Source organism: Procambarus clarkii, chromosome 63, assembly GCF_040958095.1.
Source record: "Procambarus clarkii isolate CNS0578487 chromosome 63, FALCON_Pclarkii_2.0, whole genome shotgun sequence".
NCBI lineage: Eukaryota > Metazoa > Arthropoda > Malacostraca > Decapoda > Cambaridae > Procambarus > Procambarus clarkii.
Genome location: NC_091212.1, coordinates 24,559,307 through 24,585,756, shown reverse-complemented (window position 1 = coordinate 24,585,756; position 26,450 = coordinate 24,559,307). Strand labels below are relative to the sequence as shown.

Below are 26,450 nucleotides of genomic sequence, written 5' to 3'. Positions count from 1 at the left end.
ACCCCGGGGACACCCCACACCCGGCCCCTCACCCCGGGGACACCCCACACCCGGCCCCTCACCCCGGGGACACCCCACACCCGGCCCCTCACCCCGGGGACACCCCACACCCGGCCCCTCACCCCGGGGACACCCCACACCCGGCCCTTCACCCCGAGGACACCCCACACCCGGCCCTTCACCCCGGGGACACCTCACACCCGGCCCCTCACCCCGGGGACACCTCCCCACCTCACACCCGGCCCTTCACCCCGGGGACACCTCACACCCGGCCCCTCACCCCGGGGACACCTCCCCACCTCACACCCGGCCAAGGGCATATTCTTCCCAGGATATATCCTTCCAGGACATATTCTTCAAAGAACATATTTTTCACAGGAAATATTCTTCCCAGGGAATATTCTTCCCAGGATATACACTTTCCAGGTCATTCTCCCCTGGGAAATATATCCTCCTGGGTATATTCCTCTCTGTTCATATTCGCTAATTAATATACTATACAAAATAGTATATTATCCATAAGTCCCAGGGAAGGAATGTGTCCAGGGGAAAACATGTCCCAAGGATAAATATTATGCATGGGGGGGGGGGAGTGTGAGGTATGTCCACTGAAGATTATGTCCAGGGGGGGGGGAATGTGCTGACAGGACACGGGGCAGGTTGACAGGACACAGGGCAGGCTGACAGAACACGGGGCAGGTTGACAGGACACGGGGCAGGCTGACAGAACACGGGGCAGGTTGACAGGACACGGGGCAGGCTGACAGGACACGGGGCAGGCTGACAGGACACGTGGCAGGTTGACAGAACACGGGGCAGGCTACAGCAATAGATAGTAGGAAAATATGATAGGCCTGGCAACAAAATAGCAGGATATAAAAAATGGCATTAGTATGGGCCAGAAGGCACACTTTATAGTATTCTTAAGGAATAGTTTAAAAAATATCTGAGCAATCTGCTAGGATTCCTCGAATTTCGAGAATATTGGAAAATAATGCTAAGAATAGAAAAGCATGTCAGGAATGGAAGCAAAGTCTAGGCATCGCGAGGTAAATGCCAGTGCCAAATCTGAGAGTGCCAGGAGGTAATGAGTCAGGCCACAGGGCATATGAGTAGTGAGAGTGCCAGGAGGTAATGAGTCAGGCCACAGGGCATATGAGTAGTGACACTAATAGATGGCGGCATCCCTCCGACCCCCGGCTCTCCACGCGAGGACCCTGCACGTGCAGATCCCGGTATTGCAGGGATGTGCATCATCGCGAAATACAGTATCGCCGCCCTCGCGAAATACAATACGCCGCCCTCGCGAAATACAGTATCGCCGCCCTCGCGAAATACAGTATCGAAGCCCTCGTGAAATACAATATCGCCGCCCTCGTGAAATACAGTATCGCCGCCCTCGCGAAATACAGTATCGAAGCCCTCGTGAAATACAATACGCCGCCCTCGCGAAATACAGTATCGCCGCCCTCGCGAAATACAGTATCGAAGCCCTCGTGAAATACAATATCGCCGCCCTCGTGAAATACAGTATCGCCGCCCTTGCGAAATACAGTATCGCCGCCCTCGCGAAATACAGTATCGAAGCCCTCGTGAAATACAGTATCGAAGCCCTCGTGAAATACAGTATCGCCGCCCTTGCGAAATACAGTATCGCCGCCCTCGCGAAATACAGTATCGCCGCCCTCGTGATATTCGATACAACATACAATAAGTAAACTGCTACAAAACAGACCAGGTAGGATAATGCGGTCAATGTGGATGACAGGTCAACGAGGGTCACACACCCGGGGTGAAGCAGGATCACAGGTCAACCGGGGGTCAAATCGGGGTTCAGGGAGGGTCAGAAGCCAACGAGTCCGGGGTCAGTACGGGGTGGGTGGAATTTTGGGATGTGGGTACAGGGGGCAGTCTGGTCGTGTCCTCACAATGACAGACTGTGTCAATTAAGTGGTGTTGCATGGTCGATGCTCCGTGTTATTGGGTACTCACCTATTTGTACTCGCCTATTTGTGCTTGCGGAGGTTGAGCTTGGCTCTTTGGTCCCGCCTCTCAACTGGTGTACAGGTTCTTGAGTCTATTGGACTCTATCGTATCTACACTTGAAACTGTGTATGAGTCAGCCTCCACCACATCACTGCCTAATGCATTTCATTTGTCAACCACTCTGACACTAAAAAAGTTTTTTCTAATATCTCTGTGGCTCATTTGGGCACACAATTTCCACCTGTGTCTCCTAGTGCGTGTGCCCCTTGTGTTAAATAGCATGTTCTTATCTACCCCATCGATTCCATTGAGAATCTTGTATGTGGTGATCATGTCCTCCCCCCTAACTCTTCTGTCTTCCAGCGACGTGAGGTTTAACGCCCGTAGTCTCTCCTCGTAGCTCATACCTCTCAGCTCGGGTACTAGTCTGGTGGCAAACCTTTGAACCTTCTTCAGGTTAGTCTTATGCCTGACTAGATATGGACTCCATGCTGAAGCTGCATACTCCAAGATTGGTCTGACATATGTGGTATACAAAGTTCTGAATGATTCCTTACACAAGTTTCTAAATGCCATTCTTATGTTGGGCAACCTAGCGTATGCTGCTGATGTTATCCTCTTGATATGGGCTGCAGGGGACAGGTCTGGCGAGATATCAACCACCAAGTCTTTCTCTCTGACTCTTTAAGAATTTCATCTCCCAAATAATACCTTGTATCTGATCTCCTGCTCCCTACATATAACTTCATTACATTACGTTTGCTTGGGTTAAACTCTAACAACCACTTGTTCGACCAAGTGATCAAACAAGTGTGTGTACTCACCTAGTTGTGCTTGCGGGGGTTGAGCTTTTTCTCTTTGGTCCCGCCTCTCATCTGATAATCAACTTGTGAGCTACTAGGCTCGTGTGTGTGTCCTCACCTAATAAAGTATAGGTAAGTAAAGTAAACACCACACACCTGTGTGAGTGGGTGTGTACTTATCACATAATTTAATGCTTGTTTGCTTGACCGAAGAAATCGTACTAATTATGTTATTTGTCCATGTCTGTGGTTTTAACGAATATTTTGGTATCCGTGAACATGTGACTGTACCTTGTGACATTTGTGTATATAACCCAGTACATATACGGTACATAAAACACAGAAAAATCAAATACGTAAGTCTAGTACGTAAGATGCTCTGTATTCCCTACTCCGAGGCTATGGGTCCCTACAATTTGCATCAGAGGCGGTACCCATATATATATATATATATATATATATATATATATATATATATATATATATATATATATATATATATATATATATATATATATATATATATATTTCATTCAGGCTTGTTCGCATATATATATATATATATATATATATATATATATATATATATATATATATATACATATATATATATATATATATATATATATATATATATATATATATATATATATATATATATATATTCCTCCGTGGTCTGACACTGTCATATATATATATATATATATATATATATATATATATATATATATATATATATATATATATATATATATATATATATATGACAGTGTCAGACCACGGAGGAAAATTGAAAATTGAAACAGGAAGAGTAAGGACAAGACAAGAACATATCGATGCCAACGCAGAAGACAATGTCCAACATAATAGGCCAATTACACTGGATTAATCTTTGTGTTTAGATAGGAGCTGCCTCGTATGGGCCAATAAGCCTTCTGCAGTTACCTCTATGTTTCACCTCACATTTATCCCTTATGTATCCCCCCATGTTTTCACCTTTATTGTGTGTGTGTATATATATATATATATATATATATATATATATATATATATATATATATATATATATATATATATATATATATATATATATATATATATATATGTCGTACCTAGTAGCCAGAACTCACTTCTCAGCCTACTATTCAAGGCCCGATTTGCCTAATAAGCCAAGTTTTCCTGAATTAATATATTTACTATAATTTTTTTCTTATGAAATGATAAAGCTACCCTTTTCACTATGTATGAGGTCAATTTTTTTTTATTGGAGTTAAAATTAACGTAGATATATGACCGAACCTAACCAACCCTACCTAACCTAAGCTAACCTATATATATAGGTAAGGTTAGGTTAGGTAGCCAAAAAAAGCTAGGTTAGGTTAGGTTAGGTAGGTTAGGTAGACGAAAAAACATTAATTCATGAAAACTTGGCTTATTAGGCAAATTGGGCCTTGCATAGTAGGCTGAGAAGTGAGTTCTGGCTACTAGGTACGACATATATATATATATATATATATATATATATATATATGTCGTACCTAGTAGCCAGAACTCACTTCTCAGCCTACTATTCAAGGCCCGATTTGCCTAATAAGCCAAGTTTTCCTGAATTAATATATTTACTATAATTTTTTTCTTATGAAATGATAAAGCAACCCTTTTCTCTATGTATGAGGTCAATTTTTTTTTATTGGAGTTAAAATTAACGTAGATATATGACCGAACCTAACCAACCCTACCTAACCTAACCTAACCTATATTTATAGGTAAGGTTAGGTTAGGTAGCCAAAAAAAGCTAGGTTAGGTTAGGTAGGTTAGGTGAACGAAAAAACATTAATTCATGAAAACTTGGCTTATTAGGCAAATCGGGCCTTGAATAGTAGGCTGAGAAGTGCGTTCTGGCTATTAGGTACGACATATATATATATATATATATATATATATATATATATATATATATATATATATATATATATATATATATATATATATATATATATATTTCAGCGCCTCAGTGTGGCGATCCAGAGGGGAAACGCCTGCTGCATCCTCGGTTCCTGTCCGGAGGCGGATATATATATATATATATATATATATATATATATATATACATATATATATATATATATATATATATATATATATCCGCCTCCGGACAGGAACCGAGGATGCAGCAGGCGTTTCCCCTCTGGATCGCCACACTGAGGCGCTGAAACAAAAAACTGGCAACTCTTGGGTCTCTGGTGACGTCAATGAGCTTGGAGCCTAATTCCTTGAGAAATCCCACGGCACTATATATATACATATATAAATTTATAATGATACAATATATATAAAATGAACACTGAGGTATTGAGATTTCTTCTTCTGATGTACATGGTTCTGTTTAAGGTCACACGATTGTACTGAAAAAATTCCAGCTGGGATATAGAGTATTAGAGTATGTGTGTGTGTCTGTTCTCCACAACACGGGGAAAAGCTCTGTCATTATACTCTGTAATATTCCGTATTATAAAAAATTACTTTGACATATCTTCTTTGTATATTTCCAGATCAAAGGTCACCTGCGAGTTTTGTCGCTCCTCGAGTGTTGTATAATGAATGTCAAAGTCCGTCTGGATGTCTGAGGTCATGTCATGAAGTCTTGCAGTTAAGAAGGTATCGTGTACTGCCAGAAATGTTCACAATTAACATACACATATACATGTGGCGATATAGCTTGACTCTTCCCTTTCATAGTACATTCTCAAATGTTCTAAACTTTCTAACAAAACGTGACCTAACATAACCCTACCCTTTCCTTATTTCTTTCTCTTTCTTTTTCCTTTTTTCTTTTACTTTCTCTTTCGTTCCCATTTACTCTTTCTTTATTACACCTTCATATCCCTTTATTATCCCCTTCATGTTCTTTATTACCCCTATCTTTCGCCTTGCTTTTACCTTCCTCCAAGAGTTCCACCTCCTCACCTCTTTCTTGCCTTACGTATGCCTGTGCCTTTCTCGTCTCTTCACAATCGACTTGATAATGGTTGACGACGAAACGAAATGTCTAGTTGCAGCCCCGCTCCTGTGCCAGGTAAGTCCACTACGGGCTCACCATAGCCCGTGCTACTTTGGAACTTTTGTTCTAAGTAGCTGAATCAACTGAATCGTCGTCGTCTCTTCAATTTCTAGTGTGTGGTTTGGTCAACATTCGTCAGTCACGTTATTGTGACTCGCCATCCACATATACATGTGTATTAATCTAGTTGCCTGCATGTCTTGCTGAATATTGTATACCTTTATGAACTTGTGATCTCTTGCACGCTGTGAACAATGTAACCTCTGAACCTACTCTAACTTTAAACGCGCATCAATATAAGATTAAGCCACAACCCCGAGCCCCTTCTCTATGTAATATAATCAACAATTCACCTTTGTCACACTCAGCTCTGGTGTGCCAGCTTCCTTCTGTTCCTCAGACACAAGGGCGAGCTTTAAGTATTCTTCCACTGAGGTCGTGGACTCAATTTGCGCCTCGGGGTCATAAAAGGGCTATAAGCTGCGTCCAAGACCGCTCCTCATCACTCGTCACACTGTGTTAAGGATTGCCACTATTCCCACGAGGACGAGAAGTGATGCTCAGTACCAGCGAGTCCGCAGCTAACGTGCGCTAGATTACAAGGCTTCTCGTTTTCTGTTGCACAGGGCAGGGAAGACTAAGGCCCGTGATGTAACCAACCTGGAGCATCTGGGATATATACATGGTCGACAAGAGAACAATTCTGGCTCGTTGAGTAACCAAACCTGGTTGTCAAGAACACACTTTACTCGCCAACCAGTGTATTACACCCTCACAGATTAAGAGCCATCACATTTTACGTCCTTCTCCGTATTTTTAAATTTGCTTGCTTGAGGTTTTAGTTTCAAAATGAAGCATTGAAATACATGATATACAAATATTAACCAAACGTAAACAGTTAAACCCCAATGTGATTTGCCTAACTTAAGAGAACTCTGGGGTTCAGTTCTTGAGCCCATAATGTGCACTCTGCAGCCTCTCCACCAGCACTTAAACGATGAGTATTTGGTGCATATTAAATTGATAATAATAATTAATAACTTAACTAACTGCAGTTTATCTCTTCTAATTTCTGTGATGCAAAGGGCAAAGTCTTTGCAAAATTGCAAAGATGCAATTTATTCATATTTTTGCTCTTATAATAATTTAATTATGCCATTATTTGCGTGTTATTTACGGAATCAGCCATACTAAGGGAAGATAACACCACTAACAGTCGGTGGTGGCACTGATAGTGGTGGTGGCAGTAAGCTGGCACTGATAGTGGTGGTGGCAGTAAGCTGGCACTGATAGTGGTGGTGGCAGTAAGCTGTCACTGATAGTGGTGGTGGCAGTAAGCTGTCACTGATAGTGGTGGTGGCAGTAAGCTGGCACTGATAGTGGTGGTGGCAGTAAGCTGGCACTGATAGTGGTGGTGGCAGTAAGCTGGCACTGATAGTGGTGGTGGCAGTAAGCTGGCACTGATAGTGGTGGTGGCAGTAAGCTGTCACTGATAGTGGTGGTGGCAGTAAGCTGGCACTGATAGTGGTGGTGGCAGTAAGCTGGCACTGATAGTGGTGGTGGCAGTAAGCTGGCACTGATAGTGGTGGTGGCAGTAAGCTGGCACTGATAGTGGTGGTGGCAGTAAGCTGGCACTGATAGTGGTGGTGGCAGTAAGCTGGCACTGATAGTGGTGGTGGCAGTAAGCTGGCACTGATAGTGGTGGTGGCAATAAGCTGGCACTGATAGTGGTGGTGGCAGTAAGCTGTCACTGATAGTGGTGGTGGCAGTAAGCTGGCACTGATAGTGGTGGCAGTAAGCTGTCACTGATGGTGGTGGCAGTAAGCTGTCACTGATAGTGGTGGCAGTAAGCTGTCACTGATGGTGGAGGCAGTAAGCTGTCACTGATGGTGGTGGCAGTAAGCTGTCACTGATAGTGGTGGTGGCAGTAAGCTGTCACTGATGGTGGTGGCAGTAAGCTGTCACTGATGGTGGTGGCAGTAAGCTGTCACTGATGGTGGTGGCAGTAAGCTGTCACTGATGGTGGTGGCAGTAAGCTGTCACTGATGGTGGTGGCAGTAAGCTGTCACTGATGGTGGTGGCAGTAAGCTGTCACTGATGGTGGTGGCAGTAAGCTGTCACTGATGGTGGTGGCAGTAAGCTGTCACTGATGGTGGTGGCAGTAAGCTGTCACTGATGGTGGTGGCAGTAAGCTGTCACTGGTGGTGGTGGCAGTAAGCTGTCACTGATGGTGGTGGCAGTAAGCTGTCACTGATGGTGGTGGCAGTAAGCTGTCACTGATGGTGGTGGCAGTAAGCTGTCACTGATAGTGGTGGCAGTAAGCTGTCACTGATGGTGGTGGCAGTAAGCTGTCACTGATGGTGGTGGCAGTAAGCTGTCACTGATGGTGGTGGCAGTAAGCTGTCACTGATGGTGGTGGCAGTAAGCTGTCACTGATAGTGGTGGTGGCAGTAAGCTGTCACTGGTGGTGGTGGCAGTAAGCTGTCACTGATGGTGGTGGCAGTAAGCTGTCACTGATGGTGGTGGCAGTAAGCTGTCACTGATGGTGGTGGCAGTAAGCTGTCACTGATAGTGGTGGTGGCAGTAAGCTGTCACTGATGGTGGTGGCAGTAAGCTGTCACTGATGGTGGTGGCAGTAAGCTGTCACTGATGGTGGTGGCAGTAAGCTGTCACTGATGGTGGTGGCAGTAAGCTGTCACTGATGGTGGTGGCAGTAAGCTGTCACTGATGGTGGTGGCAGTAAGCTGTCACTGATGGTGGTGGCAGTAAGCTGTCACTGATGGTGGTGGCAGTAAGCTGTCACTGATGGTGGTGGCAGTAAGCTGTCACTGGTGGTGGTGGCAGTACGCAGTCACAAAAGAGATCAGCATCATTGAGGGAGTCTTGATTACTCAGGAAATAAGTCATTTTATGTGCTAGTAAAAAAGTTGATAAAAATGTGTGTATGTTGTTTGTGTGAGGAGCAGGAAGGCTCGTAACACTCACTCATCTGGCCCACCTACGAGTCTAGGTCTCGTACGATCTGAACCAGCTAAGAGAATAGGGTCCCACAAGACAGGCTTTATCCACGAGTTTAAGGACTCGTTCGACCTGAGCAGCTAGGACTTTAGTGGTTCGTTCAACCGGAACGAGCCAAGAGTTTAGGGGCTCGTTCGAGCAGAACGAACCACGAGTGAAGGGGCTCGCCCGACCAAGCACCCGGGACAACCTCCGGAGGTGCTGACCGTGGAGGCGCGTCGTACGAAACAGGGGCGGTAGACGTCGCCAAGGCGGGGAAGAAATAGATGAAAAGAATCCTTGTTGATATGTTGGCACGAGTCCACCGGCGACTCGATCTTGTATAACGACGTTGAGGCCATCAAAAGTCGACGGTAAATATCATCAACACACAAAACCAGCCAATTATTGATTACTGGGGGGGGGGGCTGGGCCGGCGAGGACCTGCTGACTCAGACGTGGTGCCAAGTGGAGACCCGGCGTCCGAGCTGGGGTATAAACTGACTATTTTACCCTCACGTGGCACCTTGGCACCAGCCACTGAGGCCACAAGGCCTGGGATAAAGTGGCCTTCCTGGTGAAATATAGCCTTGGGAGAGGTGTCATGAAGGTGAGACTGGTGATAATGGCACACCAGAGAAGCAATAATGATGATAATGATAAGGAATTAGATGGTGTCGTACGAAGTGTGTCGTCGGACTGACAGTGTGCCAAGTGAGTGGCGACAAGCTCCGCCCCCTGTGGCACAGAGGGCGGAGCTTCGCTGACCGGCCCCGCCCACTCTGGCTTCATCCCGCCTCTTGGCCTGCGCGCGCAGCACACCTCGAAATCTTCAAATAATAAGCGAAGTTTCTATTTAGTGTACTTTGTTCCCTTAGATGAAGCGCACCTTCCATTGTGTCCCTCATGTTCCTAATTATCCAGTTCCATCCCCATGTAATATCCTCCCATTTTCTTTGGATGGCCAAGTCTACAACAATGCTGGGTATGTCGCCGTTATGTTCCACCGGCTGGGTAGACCACTAGTACAGCCAATAGACATTGGTATAGCCAAATATAGTCAAGCGTATAGAGTATTTGACTAATGATAGTCCTAGATACACGCACCGGAGGGCGATCACAGCCACTACCGTGCCATAGACAAACTCTTCTTTGTAATATTAGTACTTGAACAGCGTTGACTGTTCCTTAGTTCTTCCAACTCGTCACATTTTCCGCTCTAGCTCTAACGCGCTCTACATTTTTTACTCTAGTCCTAGATGCGTCTCTACCGTACCTTTAGAGCGTGTTATACGTCTAAAAATATTTCTAGTCTTGTCGCTCTTTAGAGAACTTGTTTGAAAAAAAATTAGCATAGATTTTCCGTAGTTTTGTTTCTGCTGCGAGCACAGCCTAGCTAATTAGCGTGCAAAACAATTAAGAGAGTTTTGCCAATTTAGTCTAGTACTATTAGGAGAGCGTGCTACTCCAGTAGGAGGTAATACTAACCACAATGTGTATTTTAATGTCATAGAGCAATAGTTATACTAAAACCTCTAAACCAATACTGAAGTCAATGTTGCCTGTCAAGTAAGATATAGAATATTAAGTTCTCGCGATTGCAGGCAGTGATGTAACACTTAGAGTGGCTTCGAGTGCATAATAGCGTTCTAAGTGGTCATTCAGACAGGTGAAGAGCCTATTATTTTCATGGAGAGTGCAATTATAGGAAGCAATGCGGTCAGTTGAGGCTCTGCGAGTGAACAAGCTTGACGAGTGACTGCACGGACGACCATCTCGAGCGCCGGATGCGGAGACCGTTTAGCTCCCTTTCAGTGGCTCGTGGGGCGGTAAATGTGTAGCTTCGGCAGTAGCAGCCGCAGTTGGACAGTGGCAGCCGTAGCTGGAGAGTATCGGCAAACTACTGGACAGTAGCGGGTAGCAGCTGGACAGAGGACGCCGCAGCTGGACACTGGCGGCAGCATTTGGAAAGCGGTGGCTAGCAGCTGGGGCAATTGTGGCCGCAGATGGGAAGTGGCAGCTAATAGCTGGACAGTGGAAGCCGCAGTTGGACAGTGGTGGACATCGCTAGACAGTGGCGGATAGCAGCGAGGGGGTAGAAATAGCCTAAGCTACTCTATCCCTTTGAGATGTATTTCTTGCTTATCTCAATAAACATACTTAAACTTGAACTTGATAGCAGCTAGACAGCGGCGGCTAGAAGCTGGACAGTTGTGGCCGCAGCTGGACAGGTGTGGCCACAGCTGGCAAGTGGCGCGGCAGTTAGACAGTGGCGGCCGCAGCTGTACAGTGGCATCCGCAGGTGTACAGTGGCGCCCGCAGCTAGACAATGGCGGCCAGCGCGTGGACAGTGGCGGCAGGACAGTGGCGGCTAGCATCTAGATAGCGAAAGCCGCAGCTGGACAGTAACGGCCGCAGCTGTACAGTGGCAGCCGCATCTGGACAGTGGTAACCGCAGCTGGACAGTGTCGGCTTTACCTGGACATTGGTGACTGTTAGCTGGACAGCGGCAGCTAGCGGCTGCAGCTGGACAGCGGCAGCTAGCGGCTGCAGCTGGACAGTAGCAGATGGGCGGTGCCAGCTGTAGACAGGGATGGCGCTAGATGGATTGTGGCGGCCGCAGATGGACAGCGGTGTCTACCAGCTGGACAGAGGCAGCCACAGATGGACAGCGGTGTCTACCAGCTGGACAGAGGCAGCCGCAGATGGACAGCGGTGTCTACCAGCTGGACAGAGGACGCCACAGATGGACAGCGGTGTCTACCAGCTGGACAGAAGCAGCCACAGATGGACAGCGGTGTCTACCAGCTGGACAGGGCAGCCACAGATAGACAGCGGTGTCTACCAGCTGGACAGAAGCAGCCACAGATAGACAGCGGTGTCTACCAGCTGGACAGAAGCAGCCACAGATGGACAGCGGTGTCTACCAGCTGGACAGAAGCAGCCACAGATGGACAGCGGTGTCTACCAGCTGGACAGGGCAGCCACAGATAGACAGCGGTGTCTACCAGCTGGACAGAAGCAGCCACAGATAGACAGCGGTGTCTACCAGCTGGACAGAAGCAGCCACAGATAGACAGCGGTGTCTACCAGCTGGACAGAAGCAGCCACAGATGGACAGCGGTGTCTACCAGCTGGACAGAAGCAGCCACAGATAGACAGCGGTGTCTACCAGCTGGACAGAGGCAGCCGCAGATGGACAGCGGTGTCTACCAGCTGGACAGAGGCAGCCACAGATGGACAGCGGTGTCTACCAGCTGGACAGAGGCAGCCACAGATAGACAGCGGTGTCTACCAGCTGGACAGAGGCAGCCGCAGATGGACAGCGGTGTCTACCAGCTGGACAGAGGCAGCCACAGATGGACAGCGGTGTCTACCAGCTGGACAATAATGATCGCACTAAAACCAACAAGGAATTTGTTGACAGGAATTAAACTATGGCTGCGAATGGACCGCAAGACCCCAGAAAATAATACTTTAGCCTATTCTAAAACCTTTGTCAAATGGACAAATGTCTTAAGGTTGGTGTTGGGCTTAACTAAGGTCTGAGCCCATGCTCCTGTTTAGATAGTGGTTTTTGTAACTATGTGCTCCATAGTACAAAGATTGACGCACTAAGTAATTAGATAGTAGAATTTGGTACTATTCTCTTTGTAGAGTACTACAAAAATGAGTAAAAAAATAACTGAAATATTTCTAGGGCCTAGTATAGCATACATATATTCTATATTAGGCCTCAGATATCGTGTATTAGGCTTAGGAAGGTTAGGTTAGTTTGTCTTTGCAAAATAAATATAAAATCTTTTCCAGTTTGTTCAAATTTAATAGTACCGATTTCTTCTTTCTAATTGCGTTGTACGTCGGTATGTGTACTACGGTCCTCATCGTTACTACCAGTACTACCAAACAGTAGGCTACACTCGCGGGTGGTATTATGCCGCCTCAGAACCCGCTGACCTGCCACCACGGACACTGCCACCACCACCACCACCACCAGACTAGTACCCGAGCTGAGAGGTATGAGCTACGAGGAGAGACTACGGGAATTAAACCTCACTTCGTTGGAAGACAGAAGAGTTAGGGGGGACATGATCACAACATTCAAGATTCTGAAGGGAATTGATAGGGGTAGAATGGTAGATAAAGACAGTCTATTTAACACAAGGGGAACACGCACAAGGGGACACAGGTGGAAACTGAGTGCCCAAATGAGCCACAGAGATATTAGAAAGAACTTTTTTAGTGTCAGAGTGGTTGACAAATGGAATGCATTAGGAAGTGATGTGGTGGAGGCTGACTCCATACACAGTTTCAAGTGTAGATATGATAGAGCCCGATAGGCTCAGGAATCTGTACACCTGTTGATTGACGGTTGAGAGGCGGGACCAAAGAGCCAGAGCTCAACCCCCGCAAACACAACTAGGTGAGTACAACTAGGTGAGTACTGCCGTCCAGAACATTGTATAAGCCTAATGTACATTCACTGTATACACAATTAGAATCGTAATACAGTTGTGTATACATGCCTTTTATGCTCGTTAATACAACATTCATGAATGAAAAACATTCTATATGACAACTAATTGTGTTCGAAACATTACACATGACAAACTAATTGTGGTCGAAACACTACACATGACAAACTAATTGTGTTCGAAACACTACACATGACAACTAATTAAGTTCGAAATTTGTCTCCTTCTAAATGCTTCATTTACATACTGAACATAATTGAATAAAAATAAATAACGTGGGGACTTACTACTCTCAACAATAATATTATTTTATATTTTAGAAAATATAGTTTTTATTAAGCAACTTGAAAATTTGACGAATGCGCTTTTGGGGACAGCGACAGCTTGGTCTTACGTAACCTGAAGCTGTATTACAGTCCTCTCACCTGGACTGAGAATGGAATAGAATGTTTTTTTCTGTATTACATTATGTCCAGGGCTGAAGTATACACGTGGTTGGTCAGTAAGCAATTGACCAGCCTTTATAACCTTCCAGAGGTTGATAGGCGTTAAGACCAACATCAAGCTAAACGAGACACACGGGGCTCGGGTGAAACGTCATGACGATATTACCTGGTTCGTAGCCGGCTGCCTGCGGCAAAGAGGTTTTGAGGTGGAACGTGAAGTCTGTATACCGGATGGAGGGACCTTCTGTAAGCCTGACATCATAGCTTGCAAAGGTGATGAGGCCTTTATATTAGACACCCAGGTCTCTGCTGATAACTTCCCACTCTCCCGTCCACATCAGAGCAAGTGTGACAAGTACGGCAGCCCAGAGATCCTTCAAAAGGTCAGGGAATATACCGGGAAGCACACAGCATCCGCCTCTTCAGTAACCCTTAATTGGAGAGGAGGATGGTGCAAGGAGAGTGCGCGTGGTCTACAGGATATGGGACTCACCAAGAGCGACCTTGAGATTTGCTCTGTGAAAGCCCTGACCTGGACATATTCCATCTACAGAATATGGTCCAAGGCCACATCTAAGGGCAGACCACCTTAGTCCCAGGATCACCGTGCACAGGGTGTGTAGACATACTTGCTTTCCTGAAACTGCAGACTGATAAAGTACAAAAGAACAATGGCGGCCTCTGAATCTCATAAAAACAAGTACAGTGTCATACCCACATTTTGCTTCCAGTAGATGAACGACATATGAGATTCAGAAACAAGTAGTGTATTGTGAGGACTAATAATAAACAGAAGCTCCCCTATGACTCTGTAATATCCCCATTGGCCAAACTATTATGTATTAACGACAAGACCTACCATTAATGTATGATGACTTACTGTAAATATGTAGCTCTTGTAATAGCACTTTCTCTGTAACTAGCTGACATTGTATCTATAAGGTGTGAAGGATTGAAGAAATTGTTTATGTAATAATCTAAGATGAGGTCTGATAAAGACCTTTTGTGCCCTCTGTAATGCTTTTGCGCTACCGCTCACAGGATGAGTATGGGGTGCACAATAAACTAGCCGCCTTCGGCGGCAACAATCAAACAAAATCAAGGGTGCATAAGGGTTAATATAGTCTTGCTTAGGTGAACCGCAGCCAGGATAGCTGGTAGCCAACTATCTAAGCAGAGTCGTCATCTGGAGTACCACTTCTCCAAATGGTGTCTCACAAGAGGGTGGATGACCTGGCCGGAGCCCACGAGTGGGTAAGGCGGCGGCCGGAGGGACCCCCCATGTGCATATATGATATCCCTCCCACTCCGGGGCCTTGTTAGGAGCTTCCACTATGAATAGTTAGGGGACAACAGTAGTATCAGAGATTTAGCCTAATAATCTCCCATGGGTCACTGGTCGCTAAGCCCAGCAAGGTTGGTAGGTGCGCAGTATGGAGGCCACCCATGGAACAGCCTGACTGGCTAGTGAACCACATCAAGGAGTATATACAGTTTACTTTATTCCTGGACTATATATAGGACTAAAGTATACTTGCTGGTCTGTCAGAAAGCTACTTTGGTGGCTATCAACCCTCCCGCGATTGTTAGGCTTTAAGCCCAACACAAACCAAATAAATAACCAGAACAAAATAATCTATTAAGTGCACGAAATACATTAATATCCGATTAATGATTTCCGCCCGGCAAGGATCGTCGAGGCCATGAACGAACAACTGCCGCAAAACGTTCATTAAGGTTGGGAATGGTCTATTGCTATCTATTATGGCTTCCGCTACCTCGAAATAACGTTTGTGACCACATGGTTGGCTCCGTGCGCTATCACCAAGTATAGCTCTCGTATAATGTGCAATGGTCGTTTTACATCGATAGGCATTTTTGTAGTCGCTGAGAACACCCTGTAGCGAAATCATGGCCCAGTTTTTGTTCCACGGAGTTGTACAGTCTCTAGACCCTCAGACCTGCCGGTATTAGGTCCCTAAAGCTAGGCAATTACTACGCTCGTGTTCTTAAGGAGGTCCTCATAATGTATCATAAGCTTTCCAATGGAGGCTACTGATCACATGGGCCTGTATGACTAACCATCCTGCGAGACGTGGAGTTTTTCGTATAACACAGCTACCTCTTGACACAACTAGTGTAGCTGCATAAATGACCATGTACTTAAATATGTTAATAATCAAAACAAAAATCATGTAGCGAGGAGAGCAAAAGAAACTATACACTGCACCGGTAATAAATAAAGGAAGCGCCGTTGAGTGACATCTTGTTGGTGAGGAAGCACTTGTGGTGGCCAGCCCCTCCAGAGGCGCAACAACAAACCAAACTAAAACAATGACGATTATTACACCGACAAGTGTACACCGCATCTCGGTGTATACGGTTTACTTTAGTTCTGGAGTATGTCCAGATCTTACTTGCTGGTTGGTCAGCAAGCAGCAAGTGTGGTGAGCTACAGAGGTTGAGAAGCTCTAAACACACCACCACACCATCAGGCGTTACTAGTCTACACGTTAAAAGTACAAATTTGCCTTCCAATGTATAGTACATAAATGAATTGTTACGTACCGCATGCACGTCGGCAGGACCTGACCAGTTGTCTCTATGGCTACTAGAAGAGACAGCAGAGAAGCTATTTAACCCTCTAACTAATTTATTACATAACACTGATAAATGGGAAACTCCTAGATAGACAGAAATCTGCAAATGTTGTGCCAATATTAACAAGGGGAGACGGACATAGGGGCCATAAATTACGTCGACGTGCATCCCAGTCAAGTAATGTACAAATTACACTGACGGGTATCCCCAGCAAGGTAATGTACAAATTACACTGACGGGTATCCCCAGCAAGGTAATGTACAAATTACACTGACGGGTATCCCCAGCAAGGTAATGGACAAATTACACTGACGTGTATCCTCGGCAAGGTAATGTACAAATTACACTGACGTGTATCCTCGGCAAGGTAATGGACAAATTACACTGACGGGTATCCCCAGCAAGGTAATGGACAAATTACACTCACGAGTATTCCCTGCAAGGTAATGGACAAATTACACTGACGGGTATCCCCTGCAAGGTAATGGACAAATTACACTGACGTGTATCCTCGGCAAGGTAATGTACAAATTACACTGATGGGTATCCCCAGCAAGGTAATGGACAAATTACACTCACGAGTATTCCCTGCAAGGTAATGGACAAATTACACTGACGGGTATCCCCTGCAAGGTAATGGACAAATTACACTGACGTGTATCCTCGGCAAGGTAATGGACAAATTACACTGACATATATCCCCCAGCAAAGTAATGGACAAATTACACTGACATGTATCCCCAGCAAAGAAATGGACAAATTACACTGACATGTATCCCCGGCAAAGAAATGGACAAGTTACACTGACATGTATCCCCGGCAAGTTAATGGACAAATTACACTGACGTGTATCCCCGGCAAAGTAATGGACAAAGTACACTGACGTGTATCCCCGGCAAAGTAATGGACAAATTATACTGACGTGTATTGTATCCCCTGCAAAGTAATGGACATATTACACTGACATGTATCCCCGGCAATGTAATGGACATATTACACTGACGTGTATCCCCAGCAAAGTAATAGAAAAAAGACACTGACGTGTATCCTCGGCACGATAATGGACAAAGTACACTGACGTTTATCCTCGTCAAAGTAATGAACAAAGTACACTGACGTGTATCCCCGGCAAAATAATGGACAAATTACACCGACGTGTGTCCCCTGTAAAGTAATGGACAAATTACACTGACGTGTGTCCCCAGCAAAGTAATGGACAAATTACACTGACGTGTATCTCCGGCAAAATAATGGACAGATTACACTGATGTGTGTCCTCTGCAATGTAATGGACAAATTACACTGACCTGTATTGTATCCCCGGCAAAGTAATGGACAAATTACACTAACGTGTATCCCCGGCAATGTAATGGGCAAAGTACACTGACGTGTATCCCCCTGCAAAGTAATGGGCAAAGTACACTGACGTGTATCCCCGGCAAAGTAATGGACAAAGTACACTGACGTGCATCCCCAGCGAAGTAATGGACAAAGTACACTGACGTACTTTGCAACCCACGTGCAGTTGATAGGGATTTGTTATATATATATATATATATATATATATATATATATATATATATATATATATATATATATATATATATATATATATATATATATATATATGTTGTTAAATATGACCGAAAAAGTAAGATTAATAATTCTAACACGAATTTTCTCAATATTTCTTATGTTTCTTTTTACTGTCTGTTTACAAGAAAGACTGCTACCAATATATATATATATATATATATATATATATATATATATATATATATATATATATATATATATATATATATATATATATGTATATCACGAAAATAAATACGTGACTAAAAATGTGACAGTGTCAGACCACGGAGGAAAATTGAAACAGGAATTTCCTTAAGTACTTTCGTATATTAATACATCTTCAGAAGGAGTGGTTTTACAGGTCGAGTACTGGACATAAATAGACAGGAGAGACTGGTGGAGAGAGGTGAGGTACAATACGTGGACACTTCTCTCCTGTCTATTTATGTCCAGTACGCGACCTGAAAAACCACTCCTTCTGAAGATGTATTAATATACGAAAGTACTTAAGGAAATTCCTGTTTCAATTTTCCTCCGTGGTCTGACACTGTCATATATATATATATATATATATATATATATATATATATATATATATATATATATATATATATATATATATATATATTTCATTGAATATGACCGCATATTCTGTATTTATTATTTTCTGGTTTAGGGCTTCTATCCCTCTAACTATTTTCTTAGCATCAGGGCTTAATTGGAATAGGAGAATAGAGCGACCTACCATGAACACCCAAATCACGGAACTATTTACTCTACCCACCATGAGAGTAAGGACAAGACAAGAACATATCGATGCCAACACAGAAGACAATGTCCAACATAACAGGCCAATTACACTGGATTAATCTTTGTGTTTAGATAGGAGATGCCTCGTATGGGCCAATAAGCCTTCTGCAGCCCCTATGTTTATCCCTTATGTATCCCCCCATGTTTTTCACCTTCATTGTATTATCACCTGACCTAATGCGGGTATAAAATCAACTAGTATTGTAAGATTGTTCACTTGAGAATGAACCATGGAGGTTCGAAACGTCGTGCAAATTATACAAATAAGTGTAATACACTCTATAGTAAATCACTTCTTTTCTTCACCTTAAAAGTACGAAAATGAGTTTTGGAGAACTCCTATTCCAATTAAGCCCTGATGCTAAGAAAATAGTTAGAGGGATAGAAGCCCTAAACCAGAAAATAATAAATACAGAATATGCGGTCATATTCAATGAAACATGTTTGAAAGAAAACCTGCTGCCAGTATACACCAATATATATATATATATATATATATATATATATATATATATATATATATATATATATATATATATATATATGTATATATATATATATATATATGTATATATATATATATATATATATATATATATATATATATATATATATATATATATATATATATATATATATATATATATATATATATGCAACAACGATCACGAAACAGTGATCAAGGTGTACAGAAAATTTATATTGAAATATGAAGGAAGCTGTAACTTTTCAAGCATTTGGTCTTCTTCAGCGGCCAGGCTAGAAAAAGACATAACTGTCGAAAACGTCACATCTTTCTTCATATCGCTGCATATATATAAATATATAATCTATAATATATATAAATATGCACTAAGGTGTATCAGAAAACGCCTCACCCCTGAAGGATTCGATCCTTCTGGGGATCGAATGTAGCCAGGGACAGCCAGGGCTCCATGCACCCTAGCGTGTCTAGTCGTTTAACCACTAGGCCACACTCATTCTCACAATTCTAGGTCTCATTAACATGATCGAAATTGATTCCAAGATGTTAAGATCTAGCCGAAACGTATTAGAAATCAGAACAGTGAAATCGCTGGAAGTGACCGGGTGACTCATTTCTTTACAGTAATAGTTCCCAATAGTGTAATTATTGGTACACCCGAACTGAAAATTAATATGTGAATTATACAATTGTAAAATAAAAAACGAACGTTTTACATATCATCAGAATAAACTGTAACGTAACTTGGGCACTCAGCCAGAAGAATATATTAAAGCAAGACTTAGTGACGTGTAGTGTAGCGCTACCAACTGTCAAGTTTATTATACTAATGAAAAGTAGCACTAATTAACCTAGTCTTTCAAATCCTGTAGCCTATTCTAACCCTAATATAATTAATTTAACCTAATCTTAATATAATTCACTTAACCTAACCATAATCTTATTGACCTTAGTATTAGAACCTAAACCTAATACAATGTGTTCGAAAACATAAGCCCTAAAATATTATGTGTATAAGTGAAATATTGCAGTACGACAAACGTGCAGGCTATACAGTAATTTTAAGATGTAACAGACATGTAAAATATTTACCACCACGCTTAATACCAAAAATCATACAAAAAAACAATAGGAATATGTACACCAAGAGGTACAGTTGGGTTTCCCGTGTATATACTCCCAAGTTTACTTTGATACTGGACTATATTCAGGGATAAAGTATACTTGCTAATTGGTCAGTAACCCTCGTGAAGTTGATAGGGCTTTATATATATATATATATATATATATATATATATATATATATATATATATATATATATATATATATATATATATATATATATATATATATATATATATGTCGTACCTAGTAGCCAGAACGCACTTCTCGGCCTACTATGCAAGGCCCGATTTGCCTAATAAGCCAAGTTTTCCTGAATTAATATATTTTCTCTAATTTTTTTCTTATGAAATGATAAAGCTACCCATTTCATTATATATGAGATTAATTTTTTTTATTGGAGTTAAAATTAACGTAGATATATGACCAAACCTAACCAACCCTACCTAAACTAACCTAACCTATCTTTATAGGTTAGTTTAGGTTAGGTAGCAGAAAAAGTTAGGTTACGTAGGTTAGGTAGTCGAAAAACAATTAATTAATTAAAACTTGGCTTATTAGGCAAATGGGGCCTTGCATAGTAGGCCGAGAAGTGCGTTCTGGCTACTAGGTACGACATATATATATATATATATATATATATATATATATATATATATATATATATATATATATATATATATATATATATATGAAAGGGAAGAATGGAAGTAACTGCACAGGGCCTACTGGCCCATATTTCCTCTTGATGCTTCTATATTGGCACGGAGTCTTGAAGTGGGTAGAATTGAAGTTGGTATATATATATATATATATATATATATATATATATATATATATATATATATATATATATATATAGGTTAGTAGAAAATCATAATAAACATGTGGACATTGTTTGGGTGTGGTGTGAGTGAGTGAGGAAGGCCATGAGGCCCGGTGGTGCAACAATAAACAAGCCAGCAACAATAAGTAAGTCACACAAAGTAATCACCATCTAATTAACACATTTTAGTTTACGCTCTTGTGGCATAATGTGAGGAACTCTTAGTGGCATCAGCTGATCCTTGCAGTGCCAACTTATGCAATGAACTGTTACTGAGAGTAAATCAGGAACATTTGGCGATGGTCTAAAGAAATTCCAACAGTAATTATGATGAATGGAGAGTTTAGCATAAATTAATGGGAAGGAGAATAAATATTATTGGTGACCAAAAAATCGTTCATGTGTGTTAAGACTTGACACACAGTGAGTCAACACATCTTCAACAAAAACAGAATATAATTTATATACTAACGTACGATCTCATAGACTTTTCAGATAAAGAGTGGAAGATATAAACATAGAAGTGTCTGCTGTAAACATCACCAGTGCAAGCCACACTGGATTTTAATATTGTCAGCCACCAAAATATATAGCAGCAGACTAAATTGCCCTCCCCCCCCTGCTAATCAGTTGCAGACTACATGAAATGGCAGACAAGTAGCTTTGACACTGACAAATTGAAATCTCAAGACACACACGTGTTCGGACATCTGCCAGGGTACGCAGACATAATAACTGAACTTAGGACCCAGACTACCCACCAATACTAACTTTCATGTCATGACGGCTAGACAAGTGCAGTTTGGTGTATACTTAGACATGAAGTGTAGACTCAAGACACTGGAGGCGGTGGTTCGAGGCCTCCAAGTGCCCAGATGAATGAAATATCATTATCCACGTTTATTGGATGTTAACAATGTTTATTGTATATACATACACCCGCAATAAACGTTGGTTAACAACATTTTCCCTCCCGGAGTTGATAGGCCTTAGACCCAACACCAAGCCGGAACTGTAGTTTTTAAGTATTCAGCGCATCTTGCTAAGCTTTGGACTCATTATGCATTGTTATAACTAAATTATGAAAAGTACTAAATTCATAAATAAATAAATACTTAACTTAAGGTAAATATTGCGCTAATTATTATGTTTAATATTGCAGACCCTGTCATCTGAGAAAATCGAAACCAGTCAAAAAATATTATTTAAAATAGAAATCTTGCATTTTAACTGTACACATTGACAAAAGTTAGTTTTTGTTGTAATTCGGTATAAAATGTATGGGATATATTACCTGACGCAAGTACGAAAGAGTTCTGGAAAATGAGCTTAGAAGCAAATCTTGATTACTTCCTGGTTACAATGGAGGAAAACAGGGGTTATGCACGGCCGCACGGTCGGACTTCAGGCTACGTACCCTCTCTACCAAAGACTAGAATTGATGCAAATTCATGTCTTTCCAATAACCGTAAAATCTAGTTGATGTCCTTCCGTTTAACGTAAAAATCTACTTCATTCGTTTCCAATAACTGTAAAATTTAATTAATGCAAACTCCAATATATATCAGTCTGGGCATTAGGGAAGGTTCGTAGCACAAAGGGTGTACTGAGCGCCCCAGTGACCCGCTGAGGCCGGCTCGAGTCCGCCCCCTAAAACTTCTTTGCATTTTCAGGATGCCTTTGACCTTTTAAGAAATGCATGCTCTGATCTTTACTGAGTAACATGGAACCCTACCTTTGTGTAATTTAATAATAGTGATAGAGAAAGAGGGTAAGGGGCTCTGATGGGTTTAGCTTCCCCAAAGTTCACGACGTTCAGAAGGAGCAACTGTGTGTGCAGGTTGCAGAAATAACTCTATGTGCAGTTGCAGGAGCAACTGCACCACTCCCTGTCGTAGTGCAACTCGTTCTCTCGAAATGACACAGTAAAAAACGCAGCTGTCTTGCCTAACCATAAACGTATTAACCCAATCAACCCACTTAACCGATCGTGGCCAATGCAAAGAATACGTCAGTACTATGGTGCTTTATTTTGTACTATTACGTCGCATTTTTAACGGTTTGCTCGATTCCGTAAATATGAGACGTATTAGGTGAGAGGACAGAATGTATGGAGACCTTGTTTGTTCTTACAAGGATGTTGACTGTAGTGAATGTTAACATATATTGGCTTTATTAACGGTACTATCATTTACCATGGTATATTTTGGTTAGGTTAGTCGATTAGGTTAGGTTAGATTAGAATAGGTTTGGTTAGATTATGTTAGGTCAGGTTAGATAAGTTAGATTAGGTTAGGTCAAGTTAGATTAGGTTAGGTCAAGTTAGATTAGGTTAGGGCAAGTTAGATTAGGTTGGATTTGATTAGGTTAGGTTAGATTAGTGTTTCAAGACCCATCAACTCCTTAGGCTGTACTTTACCCTATTATGTAACCTCAACTAAACTAAAAATTACACCGACTTCAGGAATAAAATTTAGAGTGTATATACACGACAAACCCAACTTTCAGTGTGTATATCTTGATAACTCTGGCGTATGTTAATATTAAGCTCGGTCTGGTCTCCAATCTTGGACAAACAGACCGTCAGACATACTCCTTTATAGATATTGATAAATAATTTATCCAGTATAATTGAAACTACTTTATTTTAATGCGGTGTTTATTTAAAGCCCTTTTTTTAATGCCAACTCGGTATGAATACTGTAATCGTTGTCAGGAAACTGGCCGATTAGTTTGTCCAGTATATACGTCCTGCGTAAGTCTGTGTAAGTAACTTACATAGGACGTATAGACTGGACATACTAATCGGTCAGTTTCCTGACATCCTGACGTCCCGCTATGGCATACAAAATAGGTGCCATGTCATTAGTTATATTACTTCAATTTACAATATATTTTAAATACTTACTCTAACCCCGAGTGAAAGGAATGTCAAATGATGAAAATGTTTCTTGCAGACACTTAACTTTTATTTATCATTTAGTTTTCAACATTAAAATCACATCACTGTTCAGCCAAATTAGTGCAGAACTAATAATTCATATGCTGGCAAGTAATTAAGTGCAAGTGAGGTTAATGGAAAAATTAATATGAATAATTATGAACTTCAAATTTTCATAATCACCCACTACTCGTAAGAATGATAAATGCTTTAAAATGCCTAACTATAAACGTCTTAAGAGGGAAGAGAATTTTGGGATAATAATTGATTCTCTGAGATTGATGTAGGCTGCACAGTAAGCTAGCGTCAGATTACAACATATATGAACTAAGGAGGACTAAAGTATACTTGCTGGTTGGTCACCTCCTATTGTGGTGGCCTTAACCATCAAGCTGTTAATAGGCCTGAAGCCCAACACCAAAGTATACACACGTATATATATATATATACAAAGTTTTCTTAGTATATATACATTAAATATATATACTCTGTCCTGGAGTAAACTATATCTGCAGGTTATGAATTTAAGTAAAATAAGGTTTTAATGATAGTGGCAGATGACAGGCTTTTAACTCAACTAATTTCAGCGAGTCTGCTATATAGGCTTTTGGTCTATTGAGACAAATTTGTTGAAAACAACCGCCCACCAACGTGAAGATTTAGAGCCTATTGAGCGCGAGGTTAGCGTATAGTGTAAAGCCTCATCACCTATCGGCTTCTTAGTTTTTTCGTTTAAGACCTATCGTTTGTCAAGATTAATATTACAATTACATAGAAATATATTACATATATTGAAATGTGTCTAACTCTTAGTTATATTTGAATCATGTATATTATTAAACACTGAGCATAGAAGACCAGAGAACTATATTTCTGTGCATATACCATAGAGCTGCCATGTCAGGGGGGGGGGAAGATGGGGTTGTGCCCATCGCTGTTCCGCAATCATCTTCAAAAACTGCGACTTTCTTTTACCCTAAACTCTGGAATTAAGATATACTTTAAAATTAGAAACGGATAAATTGCGGCGTCAATGACCCTGGCAGTCAATACGCATTGATGAATCTAACCTCAAGACTAGTTTTGGAGTGATGTTGAGGTGTGTCGTCTCTGGCGGTCGGTGGGTTGTGGGTTGTTCTGGCAGGCTTGGGGATGAAGTTTGGTGGATGTCGAAGCAGCAGCGGGTTGTTTGTGGTCTTGGCTTGTTTGGCCCCTGTTCATAATTTTCTAAACTTCATCCTTTCTTCTGGGAGACTGACGAGACATTCCAATGTGATTTCCTCCGCAGAGGATGTACTTCATGATGTTTCGAGCGCAGTGCTTGTAATTGAGATTCCTCGAGCGTATGCTACGTCTTCCTTCCTATTCAAGGCATTTGTTTGTATAGTGATCGTATTTGGAGCCTTTGAATCACTGCTTAAGATGAGTGTCTCTACTTGGAGATTTGGGACGACGAGGATGTGAGGCCGAAGCATTTATATCCGCTTTTCACTGCTTTGCTGGCTTGACCAGCTGTTGCAAAGGTGAGTCTCAGTGTTTGCCTTTTCGTTGTCATCATTTTTTAAATGTATTCTGAGACTGCAGTCATAGTTGGATTTTCTTCGTTGATCTACTTGATGATGTCGTGGGCTTCTTCAGCTGTCCAGGTAATGGGTCTTCTGACGAAAACCGTCCTGTGAGCTTGAAATTGTTGTGGAGGAATTAACGAAACCTTTCCGTCTTTCAGTGCTGTTAGATGCGCTGGGTTTGAGTTGTTTCTATAGGTCTTCAACGTTGGCTACAGTTATTGCAGCAACGTCTGTGTGGACTGGAGTAGACTTCGCTACCGTGTTTAGGGCAGCTACTTTTTCCGCCTCAGATTGCTTGCATGCTTCAAGGAGCCGGACTTTTATTCTAAAAAAAAAAAAAATAGTGTTACCATGGTCAAGCGGTACTCACTTAATTCACCCACTTAACAGTGGGTGAATTGTCAGTGCCTCAACGGCGCGAATTGACGATGGGAGAGTTGTGTAGGTGCGTGCTGCTGCTGTGGCGAGGAGGATGGTTGGCTTGGTGTTGGGCTGAACGTCTATCAACCTATGGACAGTTATTAAGGCAACACAATAGCTCACTGGCCAACCAGAAACTATACTATAAGCCTATGGACATAGTCTAGAATTTATGTAAACTTGACGGCAACAATCAAATCAATTAGTGAATATATACCGAGAAGCAGGGTACACCATTTAGTGCACGGTACACTGTTATATAAACACATCGGGTGCACACCTATAATTAATGACCACACTTTATCAGTATAATATTAACAAAGTATTTTTT

General features: G+C 42.1%; 1 long non-coding RNA gene across 1 annotated transcript in view; it reads left to right on the top strand.

The window, feature by feature from the left end:
* The window catches only part of LOC138354433 (uncharacterized), a 75,103-nt gene that overhangs the window by 26,975 nt on the left and 21,678 nt on the right, over positions 1–26,450 (top strand). Inside the window, exon 2 of the long non-coding RNA XR_011223560.1 lies at positions 5,342–5,447. This is a non-coding gene — a long non-coding RNA (uncharacterized lncRNA). The remainder of the gene's footprint in view (positions 1–5,341; positions 5,448–26,450) is intronic.